Source organism: Rousettus aegyptiacus, unplaced genomic scaffold (assembly GCF_014176215.1).
Source record: "Rousettus aegyptiacus isolate mRouAeg1 unplaced genomic scaffold, mRouAeg1.p scaffold_m13_p_1, whole genome shotgun sequence".
In the NCBI taxonomy this organism is placed as follows: domain Eukaryota; kingdom Metazoa; phylum Chordata; class Mammalia; order Chiroptera; family Pteropodidae; genus Rousettus; species Rousettus aegyptiacus.
Window position 1 is genome coordinate 97,578,935 of NW_023416284.1, and position 26,422 is coordinate 97,605,356.

Below are 26,422 nucleotides of genomic sequence, written 5' to 3' on the forward strand. Positions count from 1 at the left end.
AAAACAAAAATGCTGTGTATTCCTTTATTTCCTGTCCTGTCCCAAATCCTTTCCTAATGCTAAGAAACATGCTCTTAAATTAAAGCCCATCGTATCCTCTGAATTGGATGTCCGATCCAAACCCATGACCATCATTCTCATCCCTATTTTACCGATAAGGAAAATAAGGTACAGGGAGGTCAAATACTTTCTCATGGTCACACAGCCAGTAAGCAGTGCAGCCAGGTTGCAGCACCCATCTATACTGCTCCCAAGGGATGGCGAACAGTGTGGGACAGTGGGAATGACATGGGTCACTTCACCAAGAGCTCTGTCATTCAAAGGCAGCTCTGGGACCCACATCCACCTATAGGACAATGGGACAATCACAGAGAAATAGCTTGGTAGCCAAGGAGCTGGAAGTCAGGAAGTTAAGACCCCTACTTACAAACCAGATGCAAGGGAAGATTGAGAAAATACTCAAGCTGCCATTGGGCGAGAAACCCCTGAGGATGGAAGTCTGCTGCTTCAAGTGTGGGCCGGCCTAGAACCAGGGAAAGAGTTGGTATATCTAGATCACAGACTGGGAGGGCATCATAGATGAGGAAGCAGGCCTGGGAGGGGCCTCTAGGTTGAAACAACCATCTTGGGGCCAGGAGACTGTAGAATAGAGAATTCTGGCTGCCACTTAGGTGCCTGGCTGGGAAGCCAGACAGAAAAACCTTTCCAGGGTCAGGACAAGGTGGGGTTTATATCAGCCTAGAGTGGCACAGGTTGCAGTTAGGGTTGGGGTTAGGGCAGCAAGGAGAAATCCTGCACTGACCATATTTCACCATTCAGACACGCCAAGGAGGATTAAGTAATTAAATTGAAGACCAGCAAATTGCCCTCACTGTTTGAGTCTGGCCCTGGAGCGCTTTCACAGGGGCAGAGGGGCTTTGACCCTCTCATCTCCCTGCTTTCAATTTCACTTACAGTAATCCATCCTCCCCACATCCATCCAGGCCAGCTTCCTTAAAGGTACATCAGACCACGTCGGTCCTGGTAATATGAACCTTTCAGGCTCCCTACTGACTTCCCCACAAACCCTAAGCTCTTTAGCCAGGCATGCAGGGCCCTTCCTGGCTTGGCCCTGCCATACTGGGCCACCATTTGACTCCCCTGCCCTTGGCTGCACTCTCAGTCTTCCATCTGCAAGGACATCCTCCAGCTAGGCCTTCCTAGCTGCATGATGTTTTTGATGCTATGCACACCTGCCTGTCCCCATCTCCGCGGTTCTCAACCCTGGAATCAGAATCTCAAGAGAGCTTTAAAACATCAATGCCCAGGCCACACCCAGACCAATCAAACCAGACTCTCCTGGGAGTGGGCCCCAGGCATCAGTGGTTTTTAAAGCCCTCCAGGTGATTTCAATGTGTGCCGGGGCTGAGAACCGCTGTTCTGTCTTTAACCAACCCAGACCTACTCCCTTGAAGATTCAGCTCTGGTGTCTCATGTAATCATCAAATATTTATTGAGGCGGGAACTATTCTAAGCACTGGATATAAAAATAATAATGATAGCTAATATTTATTGAGTACTTGCCATATGCCAGACACTGTTCTAAGGGTTTTACATACATTAACTCATTAAACCAGAACAATATCTGGATGGGGTAGGTACTATTATTTCCCCATTTTACACATGGGGAAACTGGGACACAAAGAGGTGAAGTGACTTCCCCAGGGTCACGCAGCTGGTGAGCATGGCAGTGGTACTTTTACACAGACACATGAGCACTAGAGTCTGCACATGGAACCTCTGCCCCATTCCTGCCCTCGGGTTACTTCACAGGCTGCAAGAGAGAAACAATAAACAACAAGGAATTCAGAGTAAGGGAAGGGATATGGAAAACAAAAGGCTGTCCTGAGTGAGAACAGCAAGAGGGCCTACTTCAGACCCGGTGGTCAGGCCTTCCCCAGGAGCAATATTCAAGCTGCCACCTGAAGGGTGAGAAGGCTCCAGCCAGGCAGAGGGTGGGGAAATAGTGTTCCAGGCAGGGGGCTTAGTGACCATGAAGGTCCAGAGGTGGGAACTATGGCATTCTAGTCAATGCGGAGAGAGGGCAGAGACAAGGGAAAAAAGCTGATGGGGCCAGCTCCTCGCGGGCCACCTAACTAGTTACGATTTTATCCTGAGGGCAATGGAGAGTCTTCAGTAAGGCATGTGCATGTCCATGTGATGGTGGGCTAGAAGAGTCAGGGAGGTGGGGGCCTTCCTGAGACTGCTGCAGCCATTAGCAAGAGGTACCAGCAGTGAGCTGGAGAGAACTGCCTCCTCCTGGAAGCCCTGCTGGTTCCTCACTTCCAATTGTCACCATCATGGTGCATTATAATTGCCAGTTTACTCGTTGGCCTCCCCTGCCAGGCTAGAAGCACCTTGAGGGCAGGGGCCAGGTCTACTTGGCCTTTGTAACCCAGTAGCTAACCAATTCTAGGTGCTCAGTGAACATCTGTTACCTGCAAGTGAGTTGAATGGAGTCACATCAGGCAACATCCTAAAGAATTTTGAATTAAGGAGAAAACTAGAAGTGCCTCTGCGCATGTTCTCCTTCATGGATCTGGGGATCTCGTAAACCTTGACCAGAAGAAGGGATGTTGCACCCTCTGGCCCCCAGCAGAGCCCTTCACCCACCCCCATGGCTGAGCATCCATTGGATGGGAAAGCAGTGTTTGAGCTATAGATAACCAAGCCCTAACCCCATTAGGCTGGGCAGTGGGGCGGGAGGTGGCCATAGTCCAGAGCCCGCCTGAAATAGCAGGATCCTGAGATCCCAGACAGTGCCGGGCACTTTAAATAACCCAGCTATTTAGCTGGCAGTGTGGGCACCTGCTGCTGCTTTGGGCTTCTGACAGTGAGGATAGGGACAGGTCTGGTATCAGAGCTTCTTTGGTCCTTCTTCTGCTGCCATTGCAACCACCAGGTGGGCCTCAAAGCCATGTGATATCTCATCTCCATCTGAATCACAAGAGGGCCAAGCCAATGGTGCAAAAGGCTCAGAAGGGTCACTCAGGTCCTATGGAGAGCTGGTGGCAGAACTAGGCCGGGCATCCAGGTTTATGGACAACAAGAGTAGTTCTCTCCATGGCACTTCTCCACCGAACTTCACAGCCCTGCCTACCCTCACTGCTCCTTTGGGACCTTCTCTCTCTGGCTGTGCTGAAGTTGCCCTGAGCCCAGAGCACTCAGACCAGAAAAGCTGGCTGTCTCCTGGGATGAGGCAGCCAGCCGGGTCTTCCAGGGGTGGCATTAGCACCTGCTCGCCATCAGAGGCCATCTACTTTCATATTTTGTTATCATCATAATAGTTAAGGGTGTGGGTCCAAATCCAGCTGTGTGGTCCTGGACAAATGATTTAAACTCTCTCTGCCTTAGTTTCCTCACTATGAAATAGAAATAATATCTATCTATATCTTAGCGTTGTTGTAGGAACTAAATGAGTTAAAGGGCTTAGAATAAAAAGTTCCTGGCAGATAATTACTTCATCAGTACAAATATTAGTGAGAACTTCCTAAATCACAATCAAGGGACCTGGGTTACTATATGAGCCTGGGCAATTCCCCAACCTGCTGTGTTCCTCAGTTTCTCCAGCTGTTAAATGGGGAGTAATTCATTTGGTTTGAGGACAATCATGAAATGCCAAGAACTATGAAAAGAATTTGGAAGTTCAAAAGAAAAAGTACCTTACATATAGGAGGCTGATGGGCAGGTGACCCTATAAGCAAATAAAAGTTTCCATGAATAATCACCCCTGACCCAGCAGCTGCCTGGGTTTCATAGGCCTCAGGGTCAAGGCCACTGTCCTGAACATCATTCAGAATTTATAGACTCTTCTCGTTGTCCTTCCTAATTCTTTTGTTTAGTTGTTTAAGAATCAAGCCTGGCATTAATAGGAACTTTGCTGCCCTTCCAGGAAAATGCAACCTGTTCTGCATTCAGTCCCCACCTGGTGGGAGGAGGGGAGTTGTGTTACTGGCAAGTACATACACTCTACCACCAGGTGGCTCCTCTACCTGCTGGGGAGGATCAGATGATGACAGCAAGATCAAAAGAAATGCCTGAGCCCAAGCCAGGAACCAGCCTTCTGCACATGGGACCCAGTGATGACTGAGACCTCATGCCTCTAGAAATTTGAACAGGACTGGACAAAGCTTCGGGCCTCCACCCAGTTCTCAAGAACGGAAACCCTGATGGAACCTCATCCTGCTTTTGTCACTCATAAGCTATGTAACATTAGCTGATTACCCTGCTCTCTCTGAGCTTCAATGTTCTGACTTTTAAACAGGGATATCAGTGCTTACTCCATAGGCCACTGGGATAAAGAAATGAGACCTGACCTAGAGGGAACTGGGAAAAGATACAAGGGGAGCTGAAACAGTGTGGGGCACTAGCGCCAGATAGCCTGGGCTCAGGTCCTGGTTCAGCTACTTCCTGGTTGGGTGAGCCTGAGCAGGTTACTTTTACCTCTCTCTGTGCCTCCATTTCCTCTTTGGTAAGTTTGAATAAGAAAGTCTAATTCACAAGGTTTCTTAAGGATGGATTGGAGTAGGGTCTTCAAAGCCTGCCAGGATTTAGCACATGTGGGCAGCTGAGGGAGGGCCTATCCCCGGGGGATCTAGAGTGGTTGTTAAGGACATGGCAGTGTGAATCAAACACAACTGGGTTCAAATCTTGGCTCAGCCATACAGTTTCTCTATATCACCTGGGTAGAGTGACCAACTCATTGCAGTTGGCCTGAGACTTTCCTAGTTGTAAAACTGCAAGTATCACATCCAAGAATCCTCTCAGTCTGAGGCAAACTGGGGTGGTTGGTCACCTTAGACCCAGAACAAATCCCATTGCTGTTCTGAGCTGGTTTCCCCATCTGCACTGAGGAGGTAACACCGATTTTGCAAAGACAGTAGGAGAAGAAGTGAGAAGATGCATGTGAATCACAGGACCAGCCAACACCTAAGTGATACACACCCCGCGCCAGACCCTGTAGTGCTTGGTGGACAGTCACTCATTTCATTCTCATGACATGACAACCCCGCAATTAGATAGGCGCTGGTGCTGGCCCCACTTTACAGAGGAGAACACTGAGGCTCAGAGAAAAGTGACCCACCCTAGGTCAGACAGCTCTTATGTGGAATTGCTGAGATTTGAACCCAGGCTATCTGGCACCTGGGCCTCAATCACTGTGCTAAATGAATTCTCACATAACAAGTGCTCAATAAATAGTAGTCGTTAATAAGAAAAATAGCTAACACATCACCCCTGAGAGATGTTCCCAGTCTGTGTCCAGCAGGAAGTGTGAGTTGATGATTCTAAGCCATTAGAGGGAGTGTCAGGGTCCCTTTACCTTCCACCTTACACTTTCGTTGTTAGAGGCCCCCTTAGCTAGGACAGGTGGATGGGATCCTGGCGGGGATCTCAGGAACCCAAAGCCTTCCTTCATAGCTACCCCATGGAAACACAGAAGTATGGGGCTGCACTCTCCACTCTCTGGCAATGACTCTTTGGTCACGTGCTCACTTCCAGGAAGGCAAGCCAAGAGCAACAACTTCAGGCTCAGGCCCGTTGTCACTCTCCTCCCTGGCCCCAGGAAGGGACATGTAAATGCAGATGGCCTAGAGGATCCGTTTCCTCCAGAACCTCTGCCTCCTCTTATCAGTGAGTGAGAGCACAGCAAGATAAGTTCTGAGCCATGGCAAGCTGTGTAACAAGACGCAAATGGGAGCCATGAAAGCATCTCCTCAGATGGGGTGGGAGGCCCAGACTATGAGGAGCCTGGAGAGGAAGAGTCCATTGCTATTACCCAGGCTGAATGTGGTACTTCCATCAAACTTCTCAGACAGGAGACTGGGCAATGCTCAGCAGGCTTCCCCAGTGAGTGTGGGGCTGGACCTGGCAGAACATGCAGGGCCCCCAGGCACTGCGAGCTCTTCCTCTGATGCCCACTGGCCTGCTGTGCCCCTGGGAGTCAGGCCCAGCTTGGCGATGGACCTGGATCCAAGCAGCTTTACTTGTGGTTAGAGCCGAAACCCAAAGGGCAAGGGAAACTGCACAAAGGCGGTGGGTAGTGTGAGACCCCATGGAGGTCAGGACAGCAGCCTCCTTCCACGGATACACGGAAGGAGGGCAGATGGCCAGTGCGCCACCCACTAGGTCTCCTACCATCTCTGCTCTATGCCTATCCTTCTGCCCTCCCCTGGGGGCCAAAACTGCAAATAGGGGTCCCAGTCAGCTCCCAGGAACATTGTCCCTAACTCTGGGGGCATTTCTAGTCGACACAAGGCCCCCCAAGTCTTCTCCCTAGGTGCAGTGAAACTTTATAGAAATTAAAAGTACGTGAGGACAAGAATTTCTCTCATAATGCTATGAAGCCATCCCACCTCTGTCCCTGCCTTCTCACCCTGACTCCAACTCAGTAACCATATGTGGCAGCTTAAACCGTGGGTAAAAGTGTAAGCTCAGGAACTGAGCTGCTGGAGTTTGAATCCACGCTCTGCCTTCTAGAAGGCTGCGTGACCTTGGACAAGCTACTTAACTTCTCTGGGCCTTCATTTTCTCACCTGTAAAATGAACTAAGAACAATGCCCACCCCACAGAATTAATATGGGAATAAAATGAGCACATAAAGCTTACATTAGAACGATGCTGAGCTCACCATAAGCATTCAATATCCCAAAGAAGCCATTATTCTAATGGTATAATACAATTCAATCCAAGCATGACCTGGTCATTCCATTAGCTTCTCTGAACTCCAGTTTCCCCACCTTTAAATGGAAACAACTCTGCTCGCCCTACTTCTTCATTGTCATGAGGTCCAAAGTAGATAAACAGGGCTGTGAATAGAGCTTTAAAAACTATTAAGTGCTGTACATACGTGGAAGGAATGACTATAAGGGACAATCTAATGAATATAAGGTAATGTAAACACAATACTATGAGGTAACATGATACAGTGTAAGGTAATACTCTGCATTAAAAACTGAACTGAGAGAGAAACAAGACAGATGGCGAAAGAGGAGGAGAGGTAGAGAAAGGCTGAGGGAGACAGGGATGGGGAGAGAGGGCTGAACTTCAAGAGCAGGAATCAATGCCATACAGTAATTTAAAAACCAATATACAGTAAATATCAGCCCAGTGGCATAGAGCAGCAGCGTCACAGGGCACCCCGTCCAAGATAACTCGCACCCCAAGATGGGACATCTACCAGCACCCCGTGGGCCTCCCTGTCACTCATGATCTATGGCTCTCTCTTCCTGCCCAGGATTTATCCTGGAGTCTTGGTATCTGCAGCGCCTCCTAATTATGTACCACATTTACATGACCCAAGATTTATGGAACCAGCTGATCAAGTAGCCCTGGAAATGAGCTTGGGGCCTGGACTTCTCCCCACAAGGGAGGGGCTGGCGCTTCGGTTCTAGGCATCTCAGCTGTGTGCTTTGAGTGGCCAGTGGCCAAGGAGCCCGGGCTCCCGTGAGATCCTACCTCAGTGTACCCTCCCATAGATGATGCCTCATTCTGGCATCCACCACCTCCCTGACTCCTGTTTCCTCCCTGAGGTTGCACACCCACCCCCATCATTACCCCATATCTCCCCTTAAACACTGACCCTAGAATCCTTTCCTGTACCTCAACACTCCCGGAGTTCCTGAAATCCTACCCCACAAGCATTCACTCCACATCTGGTTTCTCCCCGACCCAGGCCTAAGGTCCTCACTCCCTCTTCTATGGCCTGCCCCAAAGCCCACTTTCTTGCCCCAGGTGTTTTCTCAGCTCCTGCACACCAAAAGATCCAGGAGGTCCATATTTCCACCACCAGGACCAGCCCTGCAGAATGGGTGTCTGGGGGTGGAGGACGGGAATCACAGCCCAGCGTCATGTCTCTTTCTGGCCTTCTCTCCACATAGGCCAGGCTGAATCAGATGCTCCTTCTTCATAGAAGAGTCCCTAATCCAGGTCCCACATCCTCTCTTTGAGCCCCCAGCACAGTCCCACCCCCACCCCATCCTGGACATTCATGACAGTGTCAAAAGGATCCAAATAATCACGTCCTGTTGCCCTGCCACTAACTCCCATTCCTTAGGTACTGTATATATAGACACAGCCTGCTTTCCTTATGTCTGTTGTGTAGATGCAGACTAGGCATGCACACCTGGAACACGACCTGAATTTTTACCTACACTGAGGCTTATTTCCTCATCAATCTGATCCAACATGAATAAGGCCCTGGTGGGAGGTGGGTGGTCTAGTCCAGAACCCATCAGCCATCTTCACCCAAACTCTCTTCTCCAAAATCCCCCTCATCCCTCAGTTGAACACAGTATGGTCTTAAGAGATGATGAAAAACCCAACTGGACCAGGAACTACTTAGTAACTTCTGTACCGCAGTTTTCCCTCATGTATAGTGGATATAATCGTAGCGTCCATCTGTCCTACCTGTCTGGTAAGATAGTCGGAAGGGTCAGATGAGATCACGTGGAGAGTACTATGAAATTCCCCAAGCTGCTGTACGATTTAAGAGATGGTTGTTTCAAAGGAGTATCAGTTAAGCAGGCCCACAGCGATTCCTCTCCACGCTTAGGAAAATATCATGACTACGTCCACCATGAATAATGACAGCTCACACTTACACAGTATTCACCACATGCCGGGCACTGCTCTAAGCACTTTACATAGAGTAATTCACTTAATTCTCCTAACAACCCTACATGGTGAGTACTATCATTATCCCCATCTTGCAGATAAGGAAACAGAAGCACAGAGTAACCTGCTCAAGTTCACAGAACCAGGGAAACAGGACACAGTGTCAGCCCTAGAAATAAGTGCACACAAGCTCCCTGCGTAAAAAGGGTGCTGCATTCACATATTTTAGTGACTAAGCATACCCAGATAAGATGCCGTGTTTATCTGCTCCATTCTCCTCTTAAGCGTAAACTTCCCAAGGATGAGGAATGGGCCTTCCCCAATCAGATGAAGGCTGCTTAAGCATAAGGAGCCTGCCTTGCCCACTTGTAACCTCTCTGTGCTCTTCCCCTGCCAGCCGGTCTATGCCCAGATTCACACCCATCTAAGGCCTAGGGAACTGTCCTCCCCGTCGTGTGATGGCCCTCATTTGTCATGTGCTTAGACACCATGGCTTTGGAGGGAGGCTCCAGGATTTATGTCTATTCTAGGGTCTCCCCTCAGTTCCCCTTCTCCCCAGTACAGCCCCTGTGATGCAAGTAACCAGACCTGAAGGAAGATTAAAGGGTTCCTTTAGGGCCAGCTGCCCCTAAACTGGGACTACGATCCCCAAATCTTCCCAAATCTCTTTATCTATCAGTTTCTATTTAGGCGAGATGTTAAGAGTCAGCTTAGTAGTGGGGCAGGGGAGAAATCTGGGAAAGCAGCTTGAGAGTACATTTCGTAAGTGGACTTTACCACCACCACCTCCATCGTCACCACCATAGTCAGCTTTACATCACGTAGTTAATCACATGTGACCTTCAGCTGAGTCCTGAGCAAACACGCACACAACCACATGTGCATGGAAATGCAGGTGAGAGGGACATCAGAAACAAGCCAGATTGGGAACCCTCACCAACCCCCACCTCCACCAAGTCCTGGAGTCCATAGGTATAGGAGTAATGGAGCCGCAAAGGTATAGGAGTGATGGAGGGCTGCATGCACAGACTGGAGAGATGATTCATCTTTGCAGCATCTCGCCTGAAGGTGGCACACAGTAGGCATTCAATAACTCCTTGTTGAATTAAACTGAATCGGTGAGGACTGCTGACCAGGATTGATCGCCAAATTCTAAATGATCAGGCTCTCTCCACTTAAAGCTTGCTCAAAGACAGTAGAGACCCTTTAGTAAAAGGAGGCCTCACTCCCACAGCAGGCAGTGAACTATAGAACATACAGCCTAAAGAGAAGGGGAAGGCTGAGCCCATAAAAATGGTGTGAGCAGGTTGAAGCACATTTCATGATGAATTCACCTTGATCCCTGATAAGTGTTATGAGAAATGGCCATGAGGGGCTTTTTGGACCCTGAGAAGACAGAGATGGTTAAATCCTCTCCTGCACGCTACCTTGGTGGAAACCAGGCAGAACTGGGGCAGGAACGCCCATGGGACTGACCTGGGGTAGCATTTCTCAGTTGCTGGAGGTTTGATGTGAATCAAATCTCCTGAGAGCAGACAGTGAACCAGGAAGGAATGATCACCAATCACAAGAGTGCACATGTCCCAGCAGAGAAGGACAAAAGGCTCTAGTGCCACTAGCTTTATCACCCAATGTGTGACTCTCCTGGGACCCAGTTTTCCATCTTTCACCTAGGGATGAGAGCGATCCTTTCATTTTCCCAGAGCTGTTATGCAACAAGCTCTGCTGTGATGGGAACCTCTGCATGGGGCCAGAAGTCCGGATTCTCATTCCGGTTCTGCTACCCCAATGGCCTTGCCCAACCTGAGCCTGGTTCCTCATACAGACAAGAAGGCAAAACTGTGCCCTGCTGAGCTAGGGGAGCTATGGAGATTATAGGAGACCATGCACAGACATGCTCTTTGTAAAGTGGCCAGTGCTCTGCAAGGGTAGGATGGTGTGTCCCCATGTTCTTGAGAGAGAAGCTGAGGAAATAGACAAAAAAGTATGTGCTAGTGTGTATGTGTGTCTATACATGTGTGAGCATGTGTATGGTATGTGAATGTGTATGTGCATGTATGAATGTGAGAGCATGGGCAAGTGCATATATGTGTGTTTGTGGATGTATATAAGCATAGGCATGTGTATGTATGTATGCCTGTGTTATGTGCATGCATGTGTGAGTGTGTATACATATGAATATTTGTGACAGTATGAGCCTATAGATTTGTGTGTGTGTGGACTTGTGAGTGTGGGTGTCCACATGTGTGAGTGTATGTATGTAAGAGCATGTAGGAGAGTGTGTATGTGCACATGCATGCGTTGGAGTGGGGGAGGAAGGAGATACTCCCCTTCACACTGCAGCCCTGGAATCCTGGTGATTCAAAACTGAACTCCAATAACAGGGTTTGGGGAAGGTTAATAACAGTCAGAGGGCATCAAGCAGAGGAAAGCATCAGGTCAGCACCATCTGGAAGGAGAATAGGATGAGAAGGAGGCTGGAGGAGCCTGGACAAGTCACTTACAGGGCCTGGATGGCTCAACAGATGTATCTTTACTCAGGCTGGTGCATGGACTTAAAAGTCAAAAGATCAGACATCTGAGCTGGAAGGGACTTGAGAACACATTCAAGCCCTGTTCTACATGTAGGGACAGCAAGGGAGAGGTACGGTCCCAAGTCACCTGGCAAGTTCCTGGCAGAGCTAAAAGGACAGCTCATTCCAGATGTCCTCGTATCTCAGTGAGTTCTCAAAGACCATCCCCCACTGTCTAGTGCTGTATAATTACCTCTAACTTTTACCTCCACGAGCCCAGGTCACCATCCATCCTCCCTCCCTTCTGCCCAGGAGGGCCTATCTTAGTATTATAATGGCTTCATTATGGGAAACATTGAGTCAAGAGATCAACTTTGCCCACCCAGGAATCTTTGATACCTTTTTTATAATGAGAGAACCTCATCTCACAGCCCTCATTTGACGTTTCCAGGGATTTCCAGGAACTCTGAAAATCATGCATTCCTTCACTTTCATTGCCATCACCCCTGAGACACCACATCTCTCTCTCATCAGGCACTGAGATCCAAGCCTGAACCTAAGCTTAGCTTACTCCCCAAGCTCCTCCAAGTCCTAAAGACTGTGTAACCATATGCCACTCATTTTGGGGACCAGAGAGAGTCTAGTAAGAGCAAGACCAGTTTACAAATCCTCTGAAGTAGGTGCCTGCACAGACCCCCAAAATCAGTTGGGGACCCTAGTAATGCCCCAGCTTATTTGACTAGAGCAGGGAAATAGATCAGGAGGGTTGCTGGGAAAAAGAGTGCTAGCTTTGAGGAAAAGAATCAGGAAGCAAATCTTAGGGAAAGGGAGATGAGAGGCCAATTTAATATAGATTTTACATTCCCATGAAGTCTATTAGAGACCTGAGTTAAGGTGAGAGGGTACACTGCTCCATGTGGCCTAGACTGAAGTGGGGTAGAGGAAGGGATGTGTTGAAGGGAGATGGTCCAAGGCAGAAATACAGAGGGGAGATGGATTGAGAGAGACTCAGCGTTCTGCTTCTCATGCTGTGCCTGGGCAGGCTGACTGTGGCTTAGCTCCTGCTGCTGGGTGAATTAATGTAGGACATGCCAATAATAAATGCATTGAACTCTAAAGAACCCAATTTGGGGATTTTGCAGTTTCTCATGTTTCAGGGCTGCCCTGTTAATATGGGACTGCCACAAGGAGACTCGGGATCTACTATAGACAATCCCAAACAGGCTGATAAATTACAAGAACTCAGTTTTGTTCCTTAATCCAGCTTGACACAGTTTAACCCTTAAATCTTGTCTCTACAGTTCCAGTCTGTCCCTCAGGTTTGTCTTATCCCCATTAGCCTTGGCCTTTGGGGAGATTCAAGAAAGGAGGCCCAGATCTGTCCAAATCAAAGATGCCCTGGTCTTTTGTTTCTTATAAGCAAGACAACATCAGCCTTGTATCTCCTCTGTAGGACCCTCACATTTCTACACGACCTGCAGCTACAAGGAAATCACCCAGAAAAAAAAAAAAAAAAGACCAATAAATCATGACAGGTGTAGATAGTGTCACCACCTAAACAAACTTGCTTGGTGCACTTGGACTCAGTGGTTTAACAAGCCAATGACCCAGTACATAGTTGACTCTGGTTTGGCATCTTTTCCTTTCGCCCTAGCCTCATGTTCTAGGGCGGTGAATCCAACTCTGCCCCCGACTCCCATTCCAGTCATGTTGATAAGATGGAGATGCCTGTTCTGGAGGTCGCAAGTTGGGATGGGGTTTTACTCAGGGCAGTGATGATGCTGCTGGCCCATGGACCACACTGATAGGGACAGGCCAAAGTGAATCAGTCCTCCTCTCTATCTCCTTCATTCTCCTTGTTTTCATTCCTCCACCTCTTTCTCCTAATGAGCTAGCCCTAAAGCATGCATTCTCAACGGAGACAACAGCACCTCCAAGGGGGAAAACATTTGTTCTTGGGAGGGGTAGAAAAGAATCTTAGTCTTTTTATATATAAAGCACAGATATACACACAATACACAACTGAAATTTCATAGGAGAAGGGATGCAATTAGGACAAAAGTGTCTAAAAAGACTCATTGGAGAGAGCAGCAGTGAAAAAAAGTTGAGAAGCACTGGCCTGAGGAAAACGCCCTCTGCCCACTCAGGTGCCAAAGCTTCAATGATGCCACCCGCTTACAAAAGCAAATGCTTCATGTCATCAGTGTGTCTCCTCATTGATGTCTGCCACCAATTGCACACAACTGTCTGGACCACAGTCCCTTCTTCTGCAGATTTTTCACATCCTATTCCCAGAAGACATAGTACCCACTTAGCTAGCCTGTTATCTTATTAGTTAACTCAAGTCTCAAATAAAACTGATACATTAAAGTCCACCTTTAATGCCCTCACCTGGGCAATGTCACATCTGCTGTCTTAGTTATTTGGTCTAAATTAGGAAAAGGTCATAAATATAACCCTGAGTACTAAAGGGTTGTTTAATGTATGAAGCCCATTCGCGCAGGCCACCCTGCCCTAACATCAACCTTGGGAAGTGAGCATTAGCCTCCTGATTCATTAGCAAGGACACCAGGCTTTGAGGGAGTAAAGAAACTTGCCTGCCACCCAAGTCACACACGCAGTAGAGTTGGGTCCCCTTACTTGCAGTCCAGTCTAGTGCTCACCCTACTGTCCCATCTTCCATACTGTTCACAAAGACAGTGCTGTTTCATGGGAGCTTTTAAACAGGTGGGTGTGAGTGGACAGGACAGGCAGCAATGCCCAAGAAGATGCTGGGCTCCACAGAGCTCGGCGATGGAGGCTCTAAAGTTGCCTCCCCAGCCAGGACAGGAGGCCGGCAGGGCTTAGCAAGGTGTTGGTCCCTGGTGCCTACTGTTCCCCACCTTGGGGGAGAGGCAATGCGGAGGAGTTGAGAGTGTGGGCTTTGAATTCACATGGACATGAGACTAGAGTGACACCTCTGCCACTTACTAGCTACCTGGCAGGTACTCAATGTCTCTGAACCTCGATTTTCTCATTGGTAAAGCAGAGGTAATAACAATGGCAATTTCACAGGATTGTGACAATTCCATGAGATAATAATGTGAAACTCTTAGTACTGTGCCTTGCACATAATAAGCAATCAAGAAATTGTGTGAAGGAGCTGTTCCCAATAGCTTAAGTAATTTCTTGGAATATCCCTCAGTACGCCACCCTTGAAACTCCCCAAATTTTCAATTATCTCTGAGAATTTAAAAGAAAACAAAATCCTCCTTCTATGAACATCTATGGACTTCTGCTATTCTTGAAATCTTCACCTCCCCCAAGAAGAAGTTCCACTGAGTGCCCTACCCTGAGCAGTCTGGACATGGCTACTCTCCCTAGTCTCCATCCCTAAACCTGACTTCCTACTTTCTGAAAATTCCTTTTCTTTTCTTTTTTTTTATTCTTTATTTTTCTGATTGTATTTTAAGACATTTTTTTTTTAACATTTTATTTATTCCCTCCCCCCCCCCCCTGGTAACCACTAGCCCATTGTCCATGTCCATGAGTCTCTGTTTGTTTGTCCTGTTCATTAGTTGCTTTTAGGTTTAAACCCATCATATAAGTGATATCATGTGATTTTCAACCTTTTCTGTCTGGCTTATTTTGCTTAGTGTGATTAAGAAAATACCTTTTCTTAAGCTTTCCTATTATGTTCAGACCTCCCTATCCACTCCTGTTCCAGTGGGTTCTTTAATTAGACCCTCCTAACCCTAAATATATGTCTAAATACACATCTGGGTCTGAGCCCCTCTTCCTGACTGGGTGTGCCCCCCAACTCCACAAATAGGTCCCAGGCTCAACCACAGGCCCGGCACAGACCCCAGCTGTGTCCATTCACTTGACCTGGACCTGAGACCATCCCTGTGAGACCACTCTTAGGGCAGGAAGAGGCAGAGTCAGAGAAGAGAAGGCAGAGGCTGGGTTCTGGGGGATATTTCACACTCAAGCTTCAGACAGAAAAGGGTGACAGATGACACTTGTAAAACACAGAGCTGGAGCATACTGAGCAAATGTTCGGGTGGCTGTAAAATTCCAAAGCAAACAAGAGAGAGAGGAGGAAGCAGGTGCCACAGCCCCAGAGATGAAATTTGCTTCTGGAATCAATTCCCAAAGTTTTCTGGAGGGCCTCCTGGAGTCTTTTAATAATCAGCTTCTGTGTGATGGCATGAAGCCTTCCCGGCAGCTCTATGAACAGAGGAGACTGGAGCACGATCCTCGGTGTCTCTGAGGGCCCCTCCCTCTCTCCTAACCCTTCTCCCTCCCACCAACACTCCACTAGATCTGAACAGGAGTTTGGGGAGCACCAAGATAAACACTGAGCCATAACATATCTTCAAGGTATGCACTGTTATTTCCTTTCACCAGATGAAAACACAGAAGCTCCAGGGGTAATGAACAAAGGTGTAGCAGAGCTAAAATTTGAAGCCAGGCCCTTCAAGTTTAGGTTCCGCTCCATTATCTGACAACTCCATCCCTTCAAATAAGTTGGACCCTAAAACAACAACCACGCTCAAAGAAAAACTCGCAAAACACTCAAAGCATTGTTGCTTTTGTCCAGGATCCAATTCCACTTGGCTATATCTGGTTGTTTTTTGTTCTATGTCTCTGCTTTCAGTCTAGCAATCTCCTCCATCAGAATGGGAATGCCTCAGATGCCAATCATTGTCCCCCTAGGACAGCGGACTTTCTGAAGGAGACCGACCCTGCCCTACCCCACAGGCTGGAGAGTCTTGACAAGCCTGACACTTGGTCAGAACCCAGATCCTTGATTTTACTTCAGAGCTGCAGCACAAGAAAGGCAAATCATACTGTAGCCACACCAGGGATTGGGTGGCCAAAAGGCTGCCTGCTTCTCCCAGTGGCCCCACCTACCTCAATCTGCATTTCCCACCCCATCCATCTTCCTTCTCCTTCTCAGTCCTGCTCCTGGAAACTCCTTGCGCACCCTACACCAGACCACGCTCCCCAGCTTCTCGGATTTCTGGGTCTGGGAAAGGAAATGGAACTTCAGAGAAGCAAGGAGACTGAGCCCCAGCACCCTGCAGGAGGGTACCCAGTGCAGCCCAACAGAAGATGGAGCCGACCTCTCAGAGAAGCACTGCCAGAGGCTGAAACCAAAATGCCAAGTTTGCTGTTTGTATTCCCCAGGGCAAGGACAGGAAGATAAGCAATTACATTCCTGGGCAGGGATTAGACCAGAAACGGTAAATTGAGGGCTGGACAGGGGGCCTGAGCAGAAGCATGTGAGGAGCCTTAAGAGAGAGAAGGAACTCTGCAAGCCCCTCCGGAATCAGAAGGGAAAGACAACATTCCACCTTTAGCAGAAAGGCCCAGCAGCTGGTGCGGTCCACGGAGGCTGCCGGCTCCAAGTGCAGGCCCTCACAAGTATCAAGTCCTCTCTGTATAACCCTAATTCCCTTCAGTCTTCAGGGTACCCAGAGAGCAAGTCCCACAGCTGGCCAACTCCACTGTGCATGGATGGCTATTATAAGCTCCTCGCAGAGGGCAAAGGCCAGCCCAACACACAACCTCGAGACCCAGGTTCTTAGCATTCAGTATCCCCACAATGCGCCGCCGCAGACTCCCAACTATGAATTCCAAACCAGTCTCCAACCATGGACAACAGCCCACCACCTGAGAACCTCCTGCTCTGGTCGCTGGGAACTTCAGAGCTCAGAGACTGGCAGTTACTTCCCTAGCTTTGCTCCTCCCTAGCTATGGGGAACCAATTTCCTGAATCAGCCCCCTCCCTCAGCCCCACAAGGCCAATTAGCCCATTGAAGCCACAGGGGCCCACTCCCGCGCGCACACACACATACTATGGTGGGGCAGAGGGTCAGCATCTACAATCATGCCTGCAACTCTAGCTTAGAGTTCAGGCTCTGATAAGACCCCTCTCCACCCCCCATCCCAGGTGTCTGTTTGTCTATCTGTGGATATCTCTGCATGCATTTGGTGTGGGCCTGGCTCAGTCCTTCTGCTGCGTCTTCAAGCTCCCTCCTCTTTCTGTCTCAGGCTCTGGCTTTCCGGGGCTCTGTCTCCCTCAAACTCACTGCCTATGCCCTTTGTACTGAAATGGGCAGGACACCTCCTTGTCATTTCCTAGGGTCTATGCAGAGGAAGGTACTGCTGGTCTCTGAGCTCTCCGTTAGCTCTCCCTCCACCCTGTCCAGGCCAACCTTCGAAAGGGGGCAGGGATGGGTGAGAGATAGAACTACCAACCAGGCATGGCTAATGCCAGTTTCCATATTGCTTCATCATGCCATCCTGATGCCCCAAGCTGCACACGCAGTCTCCCTGATCTCCCTGCCTTCTGCCTAAGGCCAGGATAAGGTCCCTGAGGCTACCCTACCTGCCTCCCCAAACTGCAGTAATGCCCTCCTTCCCTCCATCATCATTGATCACCCGCTCTGCACTGGCTTTACCCCACCCACCCAGCCCACAGAGCCCAGGGAGCCCTGGCAGCGGACCCAGCCTCCAGCAATAGCTCTGGCCAGGCCTCGGATATGGGGAGATGCAACAGAGTGGTCTGGCGGCAAAGTTCTCCTGCTGTTTCCACGTTTCCATCTACCTGCTGCTCCTGTCTCCCCATCTTGCCCTCCGGCCTCTCACCAAGTGCTCTCCCTGCTCTTCCCCAGAGTTTCATCCCCACTACGGAAAACAAGAAAGAAAAGAAAACGTCCCCCGATAAGGATGAACGGAAAGAAAAGAGGGTGTTCGCATGAGTACCCAGGTGAGGGAGTCCTCAAGTGAAAAAGAAAGGGATGCAAAGTTCCCGGTTTCACCGGATGCATTCAGCCCGGAGCCGAGCTCCCGCAAACACCCGGATCCCGGAGACGCGGTGGATGAGACCACTCACCTGGGCGAGGCAGCATCTACCCCTGGCTGGGAAGCACCGAGGCCGGCTCCGCGGGGCGCCCGGGCTCCCCTGCTCGGCCACGCATCCTTCCCCGCCCGAGACAGGCGCGAGCTAAGCCCTCGGCTCTGGCGAACACAGGCAGATGGTGGCCTCGGACGTCCACGCGGGGAGAGCCCTGAGCGGCTTATTCAGTTATATCCATGGCATTTAGCAAGAAGGGAGGAAAAAGCACAACTTGTTCTCTTCTCTTCCAGATTAAAATAAAAAATGAAAAATAAAAATAAAAAAGGCAAAAAAAAAAAAAAAAAGATAATCCCTCCCTAGGAAGATGCTGGTAGGATTTTCCAGATCGAAGAACCCCGGGTATTCCCGGGCACCTCGGGCATCTTGAAATGTGGGATGTCTTCAAGTTCAGACGAGCCAGCCGGGGTGTGAGTGTGTGTGTGTGTGTGTGTGTGTGTGTGTGTGTGTGTGTAAGAGAGCGAAAGCCAGTCTTTAACACCCACATGCACACATACAAACACACTCCTCCGCACTCCCGTGTGCACACTGCCCCCTGAGCGCGCACACGCACCCCAAGTCACACACACACATACACACACACACACGCACAGCGATCACACGCGCAGATCGGGGAGGGACCCGGCGGGCTGCAGAGGCAGAGCGGGGCCAGCGGTGAAGGAAGCCCAGCGGCGGTGCGCACAGTCCCCGCCAACCTCTCCGGCGTGGCCGCCCCCAGTGGCGGCCCGCGGAGCTGCAGGGACCGGGAACTGGCCTCCGCGCCCGCCGCGCCGCGCACAGTCTTCCGCGCGTACCGCCACCGACGCCGAAATCCGAGCGATCGCGGGTCCCGCGGGAGTGGCGTGCCGCGGCGACAGCGAGGCAGCGGGCGGGCCAGCGGACCAGCGTGGAGGGGCGGGAGTAGTCGGGGGCTGCAGTGGCCTGGGAGGGAGACGGGTGGGCCGCGAGCCCCGGGAGCCGGGAGGGCGGGCCCGGTGGCCCAGCGGTGCGGGCAGCCCCTGCGCAAGGCGAAACGGCTTCCCGGGCTGTGCAGCTGCAGCCCGCGCTGGTGCTGCCGCCTCACGTGCGGAGCGCGCCGTGCAGCCTTGAGCCTGCCGCCTGCCGGAGGAAAATCCGCGGCGCGGACCCGGGGCTGAGGCGGGGCCTGGGAGGGTCGAGCCCACCCAACCCTGGACCCAGTTCTGATTCCCGCAGCCTACGAGGGATCTATAGAAAATGAGCTGCTGATGTATGCACACATTCACTAAGACTTTTCGTATCACTGGAATCTGCGAGATGTGCAGCGGCACCAAATGCGCAGCATCTTTACAACTCTTGCCTTGTTCAATCCTTCCAGCAACTCTCATTCGACATACGAGGAAACTGAGCCCAGAACAGTAAAGAGACTTACTTGTCCAAGGCACATGGCAGGTGGTTGAGTCCCTCTACTCCAAGTCAACTGTGGGTTTAGCATTAGAAGGTCTGGGTCTGTCCCTGGCCAAGGTCTCATCTTCTTCTGATTATTCTTTCTGCCCACTAGAATCAGCACCCAGTTTCTGGGGAAGGTAGGACTGGTCTCTGCCTTACTAAACTTCCCAAGAGGTAAGTGTACCTTTCCACTGAAGGAATGGAAATTTTGAAATTCCTGCTGGTACTCCAGCTGGTAAATCCAAGAGCAGGGAAAAGATCTCAATCCATCTCTTTTAGTGACTAACATTCCCATGCACCTGTCCCAGATACCCTCAGGGAGACACATGTGGCATGTGGATATGTCTCTGCAGCCCCCGGGGTTGCCTAGCTGGATAAATCTGTAATACAAGACACTGCCTCCTTTCTATGCACATAGAGGGGTGCATAACTGCAGAAGCCCAGGCACCTAAGCCACATGTGCTGGGCACTCTTCCCAAGGGCACCAGATTGGCATAATGCAGACCCTGAAAGACAGGCCCTTCCATGCAGGGATTCTGGAAAGCCTGAAAGGAGGAGGGCATGGCAGGATGAAACTCAAGGTATATTAGAGTGGGCCGGCACAAGAAAGAAGAGGCCGAAACAGACCGAGGGATAGCAGAAGGGAGGAAAAATAAGAAGGGGAGGAAGAAGAGAGGAACAGGCGAGTTGGAGGTATTGGGGGTAGAAACAAGAGGATGTGAAGGGAGGAGGAAAGGGACAGAATAAAGAAGGCATGGAATCAGCAAGGAGAGTGTTTTTTCTTTTGTTGTTTTGGTTTTGTTTTGTTTTATGTTTTTTATTGTTTACCTGTGTTTTTGCATATCATAGGTGGGGGCTGCCAAGGAAGAGAGTAGGAACAGAAGGAGGAATTTTAGCCCAGGTTCTGAATATCCCAAAAAAAGTTTATCTTTTTACCCTACAGTTACCCAGGAGGGGATCAGAATCTATTGGCGAGGACAGAACCAAGCTGGCACCAGAGCAGAGATAGACTTGCTCTGAGACTACAGTAAAGTATTAGAATGGTGTGGAGGAGAGGCCAGGACCCCCAGCGATGCTGGAGGAATGGTCTATTCTCTGCTCCAAAGTGAACTCAATTCCCCATCAAGAAATTTTCTCAGCTCAGAGAAGTGGTGGATATTCCATGAAAAGCCAGGACCTGGATCGTTTCTTGTACTTTCGGCAATTCTGAGGACAACTAGTTTATTTTTCTAATTATATTTGCCTTAGCCTAAACTGAGCACTGAGCTGGAAGTTGGGCGGCCTGGATGCTCACTATGGCTTTGTACAAATGAGGAATATGACAAGTTCCTAGTTCCTTTTCATCAAAGAGGTTGGACTGTGTACTTTCTAAAGGTTCGTCCAGCTCTAGGACCTCTCTGAGCGACCTTGGCAGATGGAGCAGTGCGGGGACCCAGATGCACCTTGGGAGGCCAAGAGAAAACCAGTCTGTAGTCACCATTCACCATGGAAAATCCCCAGAAGATAATAATGCACACTTGGAAAATGGAAAGGTGAATAATGGCAAACCTCTTGGGTCCTTGGACAAGTCAGAAGGGTTAGATAGAGACTCTGCTGTGGGAGCTACCTGGCTGCTTTTCCTGGTCATAACCATGGAGGTCAGCCAAGGCTTCCCAAAGGGGTCTATCAACGAGAGAGAGAGAGAGAGAGAGAGAGAGAGAGAGAGAGAGAGAGAGAGAGAGAAGAGAGCATGCTTATATACAGGCCATTCTAATGATGACCATATGATGAACATCTTTGTGCCAAAGAGCATGAACATTTTAAGTCTCCTTGTACATACTTCTTTGTTTCAGTTTAGGGTCTAGCCACTGAGGTACAGGGCAGATTTCCCAGAGAACTCCCAGTAAGTGCTTAAGGATGTGTTCACACACCCTTTCTTGTCTCTACACAGCAGAACTCTATGCCTGTGCTTCATGCTGCACATCACAGCTGCACTGCTTCCTTGAATATAACTCCAATACTCCAATGTGAAGAAGGTTCACAGTCCTCCTGCCTCCAACGGGGACTTATCTTTTTCTGTCCTCCTGGTCACTTGTGACCAGCCTCAACTTGTTGTCCACATCCCTTGGCTTTCTGACTGAACTATAAGTACCGATCCCTCTAGCACACTTCTAGGCACATGGCAGGCTCCCAATACCAACTTGGGATGACAGTGATTGATAAGAAGACCTCTCAGGAAGAACAGGAGGTAGAGAAGCATTCAGACTGAGGAAGAGAAGGCTCAGTTGGCCTGGGCCTTCATATCTGAAAGAAGGATTATTCCCCTACAAAGGACTATGGAAAGCCTCTCTTCTTTGTAGCCACTGAGTATGAAAAAAAGGGGGAACTGGTATAAAAACGGTGAAGGGTGAGGTATTCTGGTTAGAAGATAAGAAGAGTCAGATGCCTGAGGCTATAGAATCACTGACACAATCTCTAATCCCAGGAATGCACTAGATACTTCTCAGAGTCTCCCTTGGATCATCATGGCCTGAAGAGTGACTTTGTGGGCCAGACAAATAACAGAGATCCTAGAGCACAGTCTGCATGGACTGGAAGCTGGGAGCCACCCCTAAATACTTAACACCCCAGTCACTCCCCTTCTCCCAGGACCAAGAGCCAGCCTAAATCCCAGTTTATTGGACAGGTCTTGTAGAACTTGGGCAAATACATTCTCTGGAGCTTAGGCCCAGCCCTGGAGTGCACTTTCTGGAGATTCTGGTTGAGTGTCTTTTAAACCTGCAGTGCCCTCTACCCCTCCTCCCTTCCCCAAATGCAAGAGTAAGAAGCAGCCAAAATAAATTCTTATTAGTATGCATATGTATTCTCAAATTCCTTAACAGAATGACTAACACCACCTACAGCCATTAGCTCCAATTTTTTTTCTAAATCTAGTTTACTCTTCATCATCAAACCCTCTGTTTATTTCTTCCCCTCCCCCAGGCCTCATGGTCTCTCTTCACAACCTCGCCCTCTTGCCTCTCAATACCAGGTCTGGGATTGGGCTTCCTGATGCATCAAAGTGTCAGACGATTCTGGGAAATCGTATCCAATGAACAGAGAAGCCTTTACTGAGTATGTTCTCATGCACCACCTAGCACGTTGCTAAATGCTGTTGGAGAGAAGACAGGTAAGAGGAAGACATTATCTCTTCCTGGAGAGAAAGGAGATGCCTTGCAGTTTATAAAGAGTATTCTCAAATGCTACCTCACTTGTTTATCACAACAATCGCATGAAAAAGGTTATTATCCCCTTTTTACAAACAAAGGCACCAAATTCTATACAGGTAACATGCCTACTCTAAGAGTTTTAAGCTCTTGATGGATGATGGCACTGGATTTTAAACAAAATCTTCTGACTCCTCATCCCAGGCTCTTCCCTGGGTATAAGGCAGCCTCTCTAGTACTAGTCTGAATGCCACCGAGTGTTGAATTACCTGGTACAACCTGAAGTCAGTAGATATTCAGTAAAAAAGAAGGCCAAGGCAACGGGACCAGTTTCCTGGAGGTTGTACAACCTGAAAGAACCACCTTGGAATTGTGAAGCAGGGTGGTAGAAAGAGAAGCAGAAAAGAAAATAGAGGATCTGGGTTCTTGTTCTTAGTGTGACCTTGGGCAACAGTTCCTCTCTCTGGATCTCAACTTCTCCATCTCTAAAATGGAAAGGTGGGGCTAAATGGTCTCTAGGATCCAATAAAGTATGATTAAGTAGAAAGCCATCCAGAGAGGGACTTGAGACAATAGATGTTATTAATTTCTCTGGCTCTTGCCTCTTGCCAAAGAATTCCCAAATTTTAAGGGTGGTATTGAAGTAAAAACACTGTGGACTGTGGCAAGTATCCTAGAGAATCTGGGAAGGATCAGAGCTCTTAGCTACCCCCTCCCCCTGGCATTTACCACAGCCCTGCCAGTGCTTCGTCAGACCACCTTGCCCTCCTAACCTTTCCTCTCGACATCAAGCACATGTATTAAGAGCACTAGACAACATTTATGCACACTGGGTGCCAGCCACTTCTCTCTGCCCTGAACAATGGTTATTTTATTTAATTCTCACCAAAACCCTACGAGGCAGGTACTGTTATTTCTTCATTTTGCAGATATGGAAACCAAGGCACAGAGAGGCTGAGTAACTTACTACGTCAGAGAGCTGGCAGGTAGCAGAGCCACAGTTCTTATTCTAGAGCCTGTTCTAGACATAACTGTTTGTGAAGTAAACTTGTTTAAGGAAAATCAATGTAAAGAAAATCACTGTTCCCATCTCCAAAATGGACAGGGCAGATTGCTTCCTTTCACACCATCTCTTAGTCCCTTATTTTACCTCTCTCTGCTTTCTTTTGTATGTTGTTTGGGACATACAGTCATAAGCACATGGTTTGTTTTATAAGCCAGTCAGCTGAGGAAGCATAGCTATCGTCATTTATGTCCATGCCCTAGCATTCTTCACCTAAGACATTTATCACAGCAGGAATTGACTGGCTACAAAATTCTTTCCATTCTTTAATCAAGCCCTTGGCTTTTCTTTCAAAGGGACTCGGAGAATGGAGTAGAAGCCAACCTGTTCCCAGTTCCAAGCAGGACGATAATTCAACAACTAATAAAACTGCCTTTGTAAGTTTTATGTGGAAAGTTCTAAGAAGGGTTAAGGGAAAGATCAGATATGGCCCCATCCTACACTCTGGTAGAGCCAACCAGCTACATATTCAAATGACAATACTAAAGAGAATAAAGTAAAAATAAAATATGTGGGCAATTTTTGTATTTCTAGAATAAAGAGAGCATTTCCAAGCAAGAAAATCATACAATCAACAACAGCAAAAAAAAAAAAAAAGCAAGGAGGTGTTGACATTTAAATGACACTTAAAGGATGGATGGATAGATAACATTTTGGTGGGTAAAGAAATGGGAGAAACTGGTGGTTCAGGTGGGGGTGACAGTACAGGCGAAGGCAAGGAGGCAGGACAATACAGTGAGTGGGGGCCATGGGGAGTTTTCTGGTGTGACCAAAACAAGGACAGAAAAGAAGGCATAGTGGTTAGGATTCCGGGCTCTGCATACAGATTCTCTGGGTTCAAATTCAAGTCCCCTTCTTGTAAGGGAAGTTACTTTAAGCTAGTTGCTGAGCCTCTCTGTGGTTCCAGTTCTTCATCAGTAAAGTGGGAATAATGACAGTGACTATATCACAGGTGGATGCAAAGATTAAATGACATGACTTTAGAATATTAAAGTGGCACATAGTAAATGTTCAGGAAATGGTAGTTGTTGTTATTCATGTTATTATTATTCAAGAGCATAACAGGAAATAAAAGAGCAGAATTGGCACTACTTTGCCAATGTTCATTACCTTGAATATGAAGGTAATGTGTTTAGGACCCCTTATGCAGGTAAATGGGCAACACTGAAGTGTTTTGAACAGATCAGTGTAGGGGGTTGGTGGTTCAAGTGCTGGCAGAGGGACCTGAATAAAAGAAATGCTTTATAAATTTATTGAAATAATCCAAGTAAGGGGGAAAATGAGTAAGATCAAAAGCTATAATAGTGACAATAGAAGGAAGGGATGTGAGAAGTAGAACAGACTAGATCCCAGAGGTAACTAAAAGTGGAGCCTGAGAAGGAGAATGATTATGTTTAGAGCCCATTTCATGTTATAAAGCCTGTTCAACTGTAAGAAAGGTTAGTGTCCCTGAGAGATAATGGGAATATGGGAGAAAGTGGGCAAGCAGGTGCCTAGTAATGAGTTCCACATGTATAGTTTGGAGTTTGAGAGCCTGGGGACACCTGAGTCAAAGACATAATTCAATAAATGGGTCTAGAAGAAATGGTCAGGGACAGAATGGAGGTGGAAGGTCATGAGGAGGAAATCCCTAGAGGAAAAAGAATAGAGTAAAAGGAAGATGGGGATTGGGACCCTACACTTATTTGGATTTATGCCATGTGTGGTCCTGCATTAGCCATTTTACACGTATCACCTGTGCTCCTTTCTGCAAAGCAGAAATCAGTTAGCCCTATTTTATGAATGAGAAGACTGAGGCTCAACAAAATTAAAGAGTTTGTTCAAGGTCAGCCTATTAGAGAAGCCAGGCAAGAAGAAAGAGAAGCAGCCCACAGAGACTAGAAAAACAGGCTCCGATTGTGGGAATCAACAAAAGAAAGGGGGCTTGGAGCTTTGCTTGCCGTTGTCCCCATGCCATAGCTTAGACAGAAAATGACATTTGCATGATACGTAGTAGGTAAATAGAGAGGCTGCACTTTGCTGCAGGAGATTTGCCCTCCAGACTCCACTGACTCCATGTGGCTGTTACCAGTACTGAAATAATCAATATCTTAGCACAACGATAAGCAGGGGTGATATTAAAATTATCTGCAACTGGTACACCTAGGTTCCCACAATGAGATCAGGAGCTCCCTGCCACACCAAATATCCTTTTGTCTCATTGTCATAATAAGGAAGTCCTTCTTGGGGTCCTAGACCAAAGGCTTGGATATCCAGGCAGCAGAAGGGGACACCTGGGGGACTCAGACAGTGGTTTGGAAATATTTTTATATATTACTCACCTATATAGCTGAATGGTGCATGCCGGGCCTGCCTGTGATCAATATCTAGCACACCCATGAGCCATGACACACCACCTGGAACTGCTGGCTCAGAATTCGGCTAAATAGTGTATTTGACCTAGCTAGTGGAAGAGTAAATCTTGGAGGAGCTGTCAGATTTGGTGACTTGGAGGTCATTGGTGGCCTTTAAGAGAGCAATTTCTGCAGTGCTGTAGTGTAGATACCAGATTGCTAGTGGTTGGGACTGAGTGGGAGGTGAGGAAGTAGAGGCGGTGAGCGTATAATACTTTTTCGAGAAGTTTAGCTGTGAAAGGAGGGTGGAAGGTGGGATGGAAGCTTAGGAGAAATCAGAGTGAAGGAAAGACTTTCTTGGGGGT

At 48.4% G+C, this 26,422-nt stretch overlaps 1 protein-coding gene across 1 annotated transcript in view; it reads right to left on the reverse strand.

Annotated features, from left to right (window-relative positions):
• Positions 1–18,753, reverse strand: part of LRFN2 (leucine rich repeat and fibronectin type III domain containing 2) — a 187,844-nt gene extending 169,091 nt beyond the window's left edge. Inside the window, exon 1 of the mRNA XM_016122930.2 lies at positions 18,049–18,753. The gene's annotated coding sequence lies outside the window, so the exon portion shown is untranslated. The remainder of the gene's footprint in view (positions 1–18,048) is intronic.
• Positions 18,754–26,422: the final 7,669 nt, after the last annotated feature.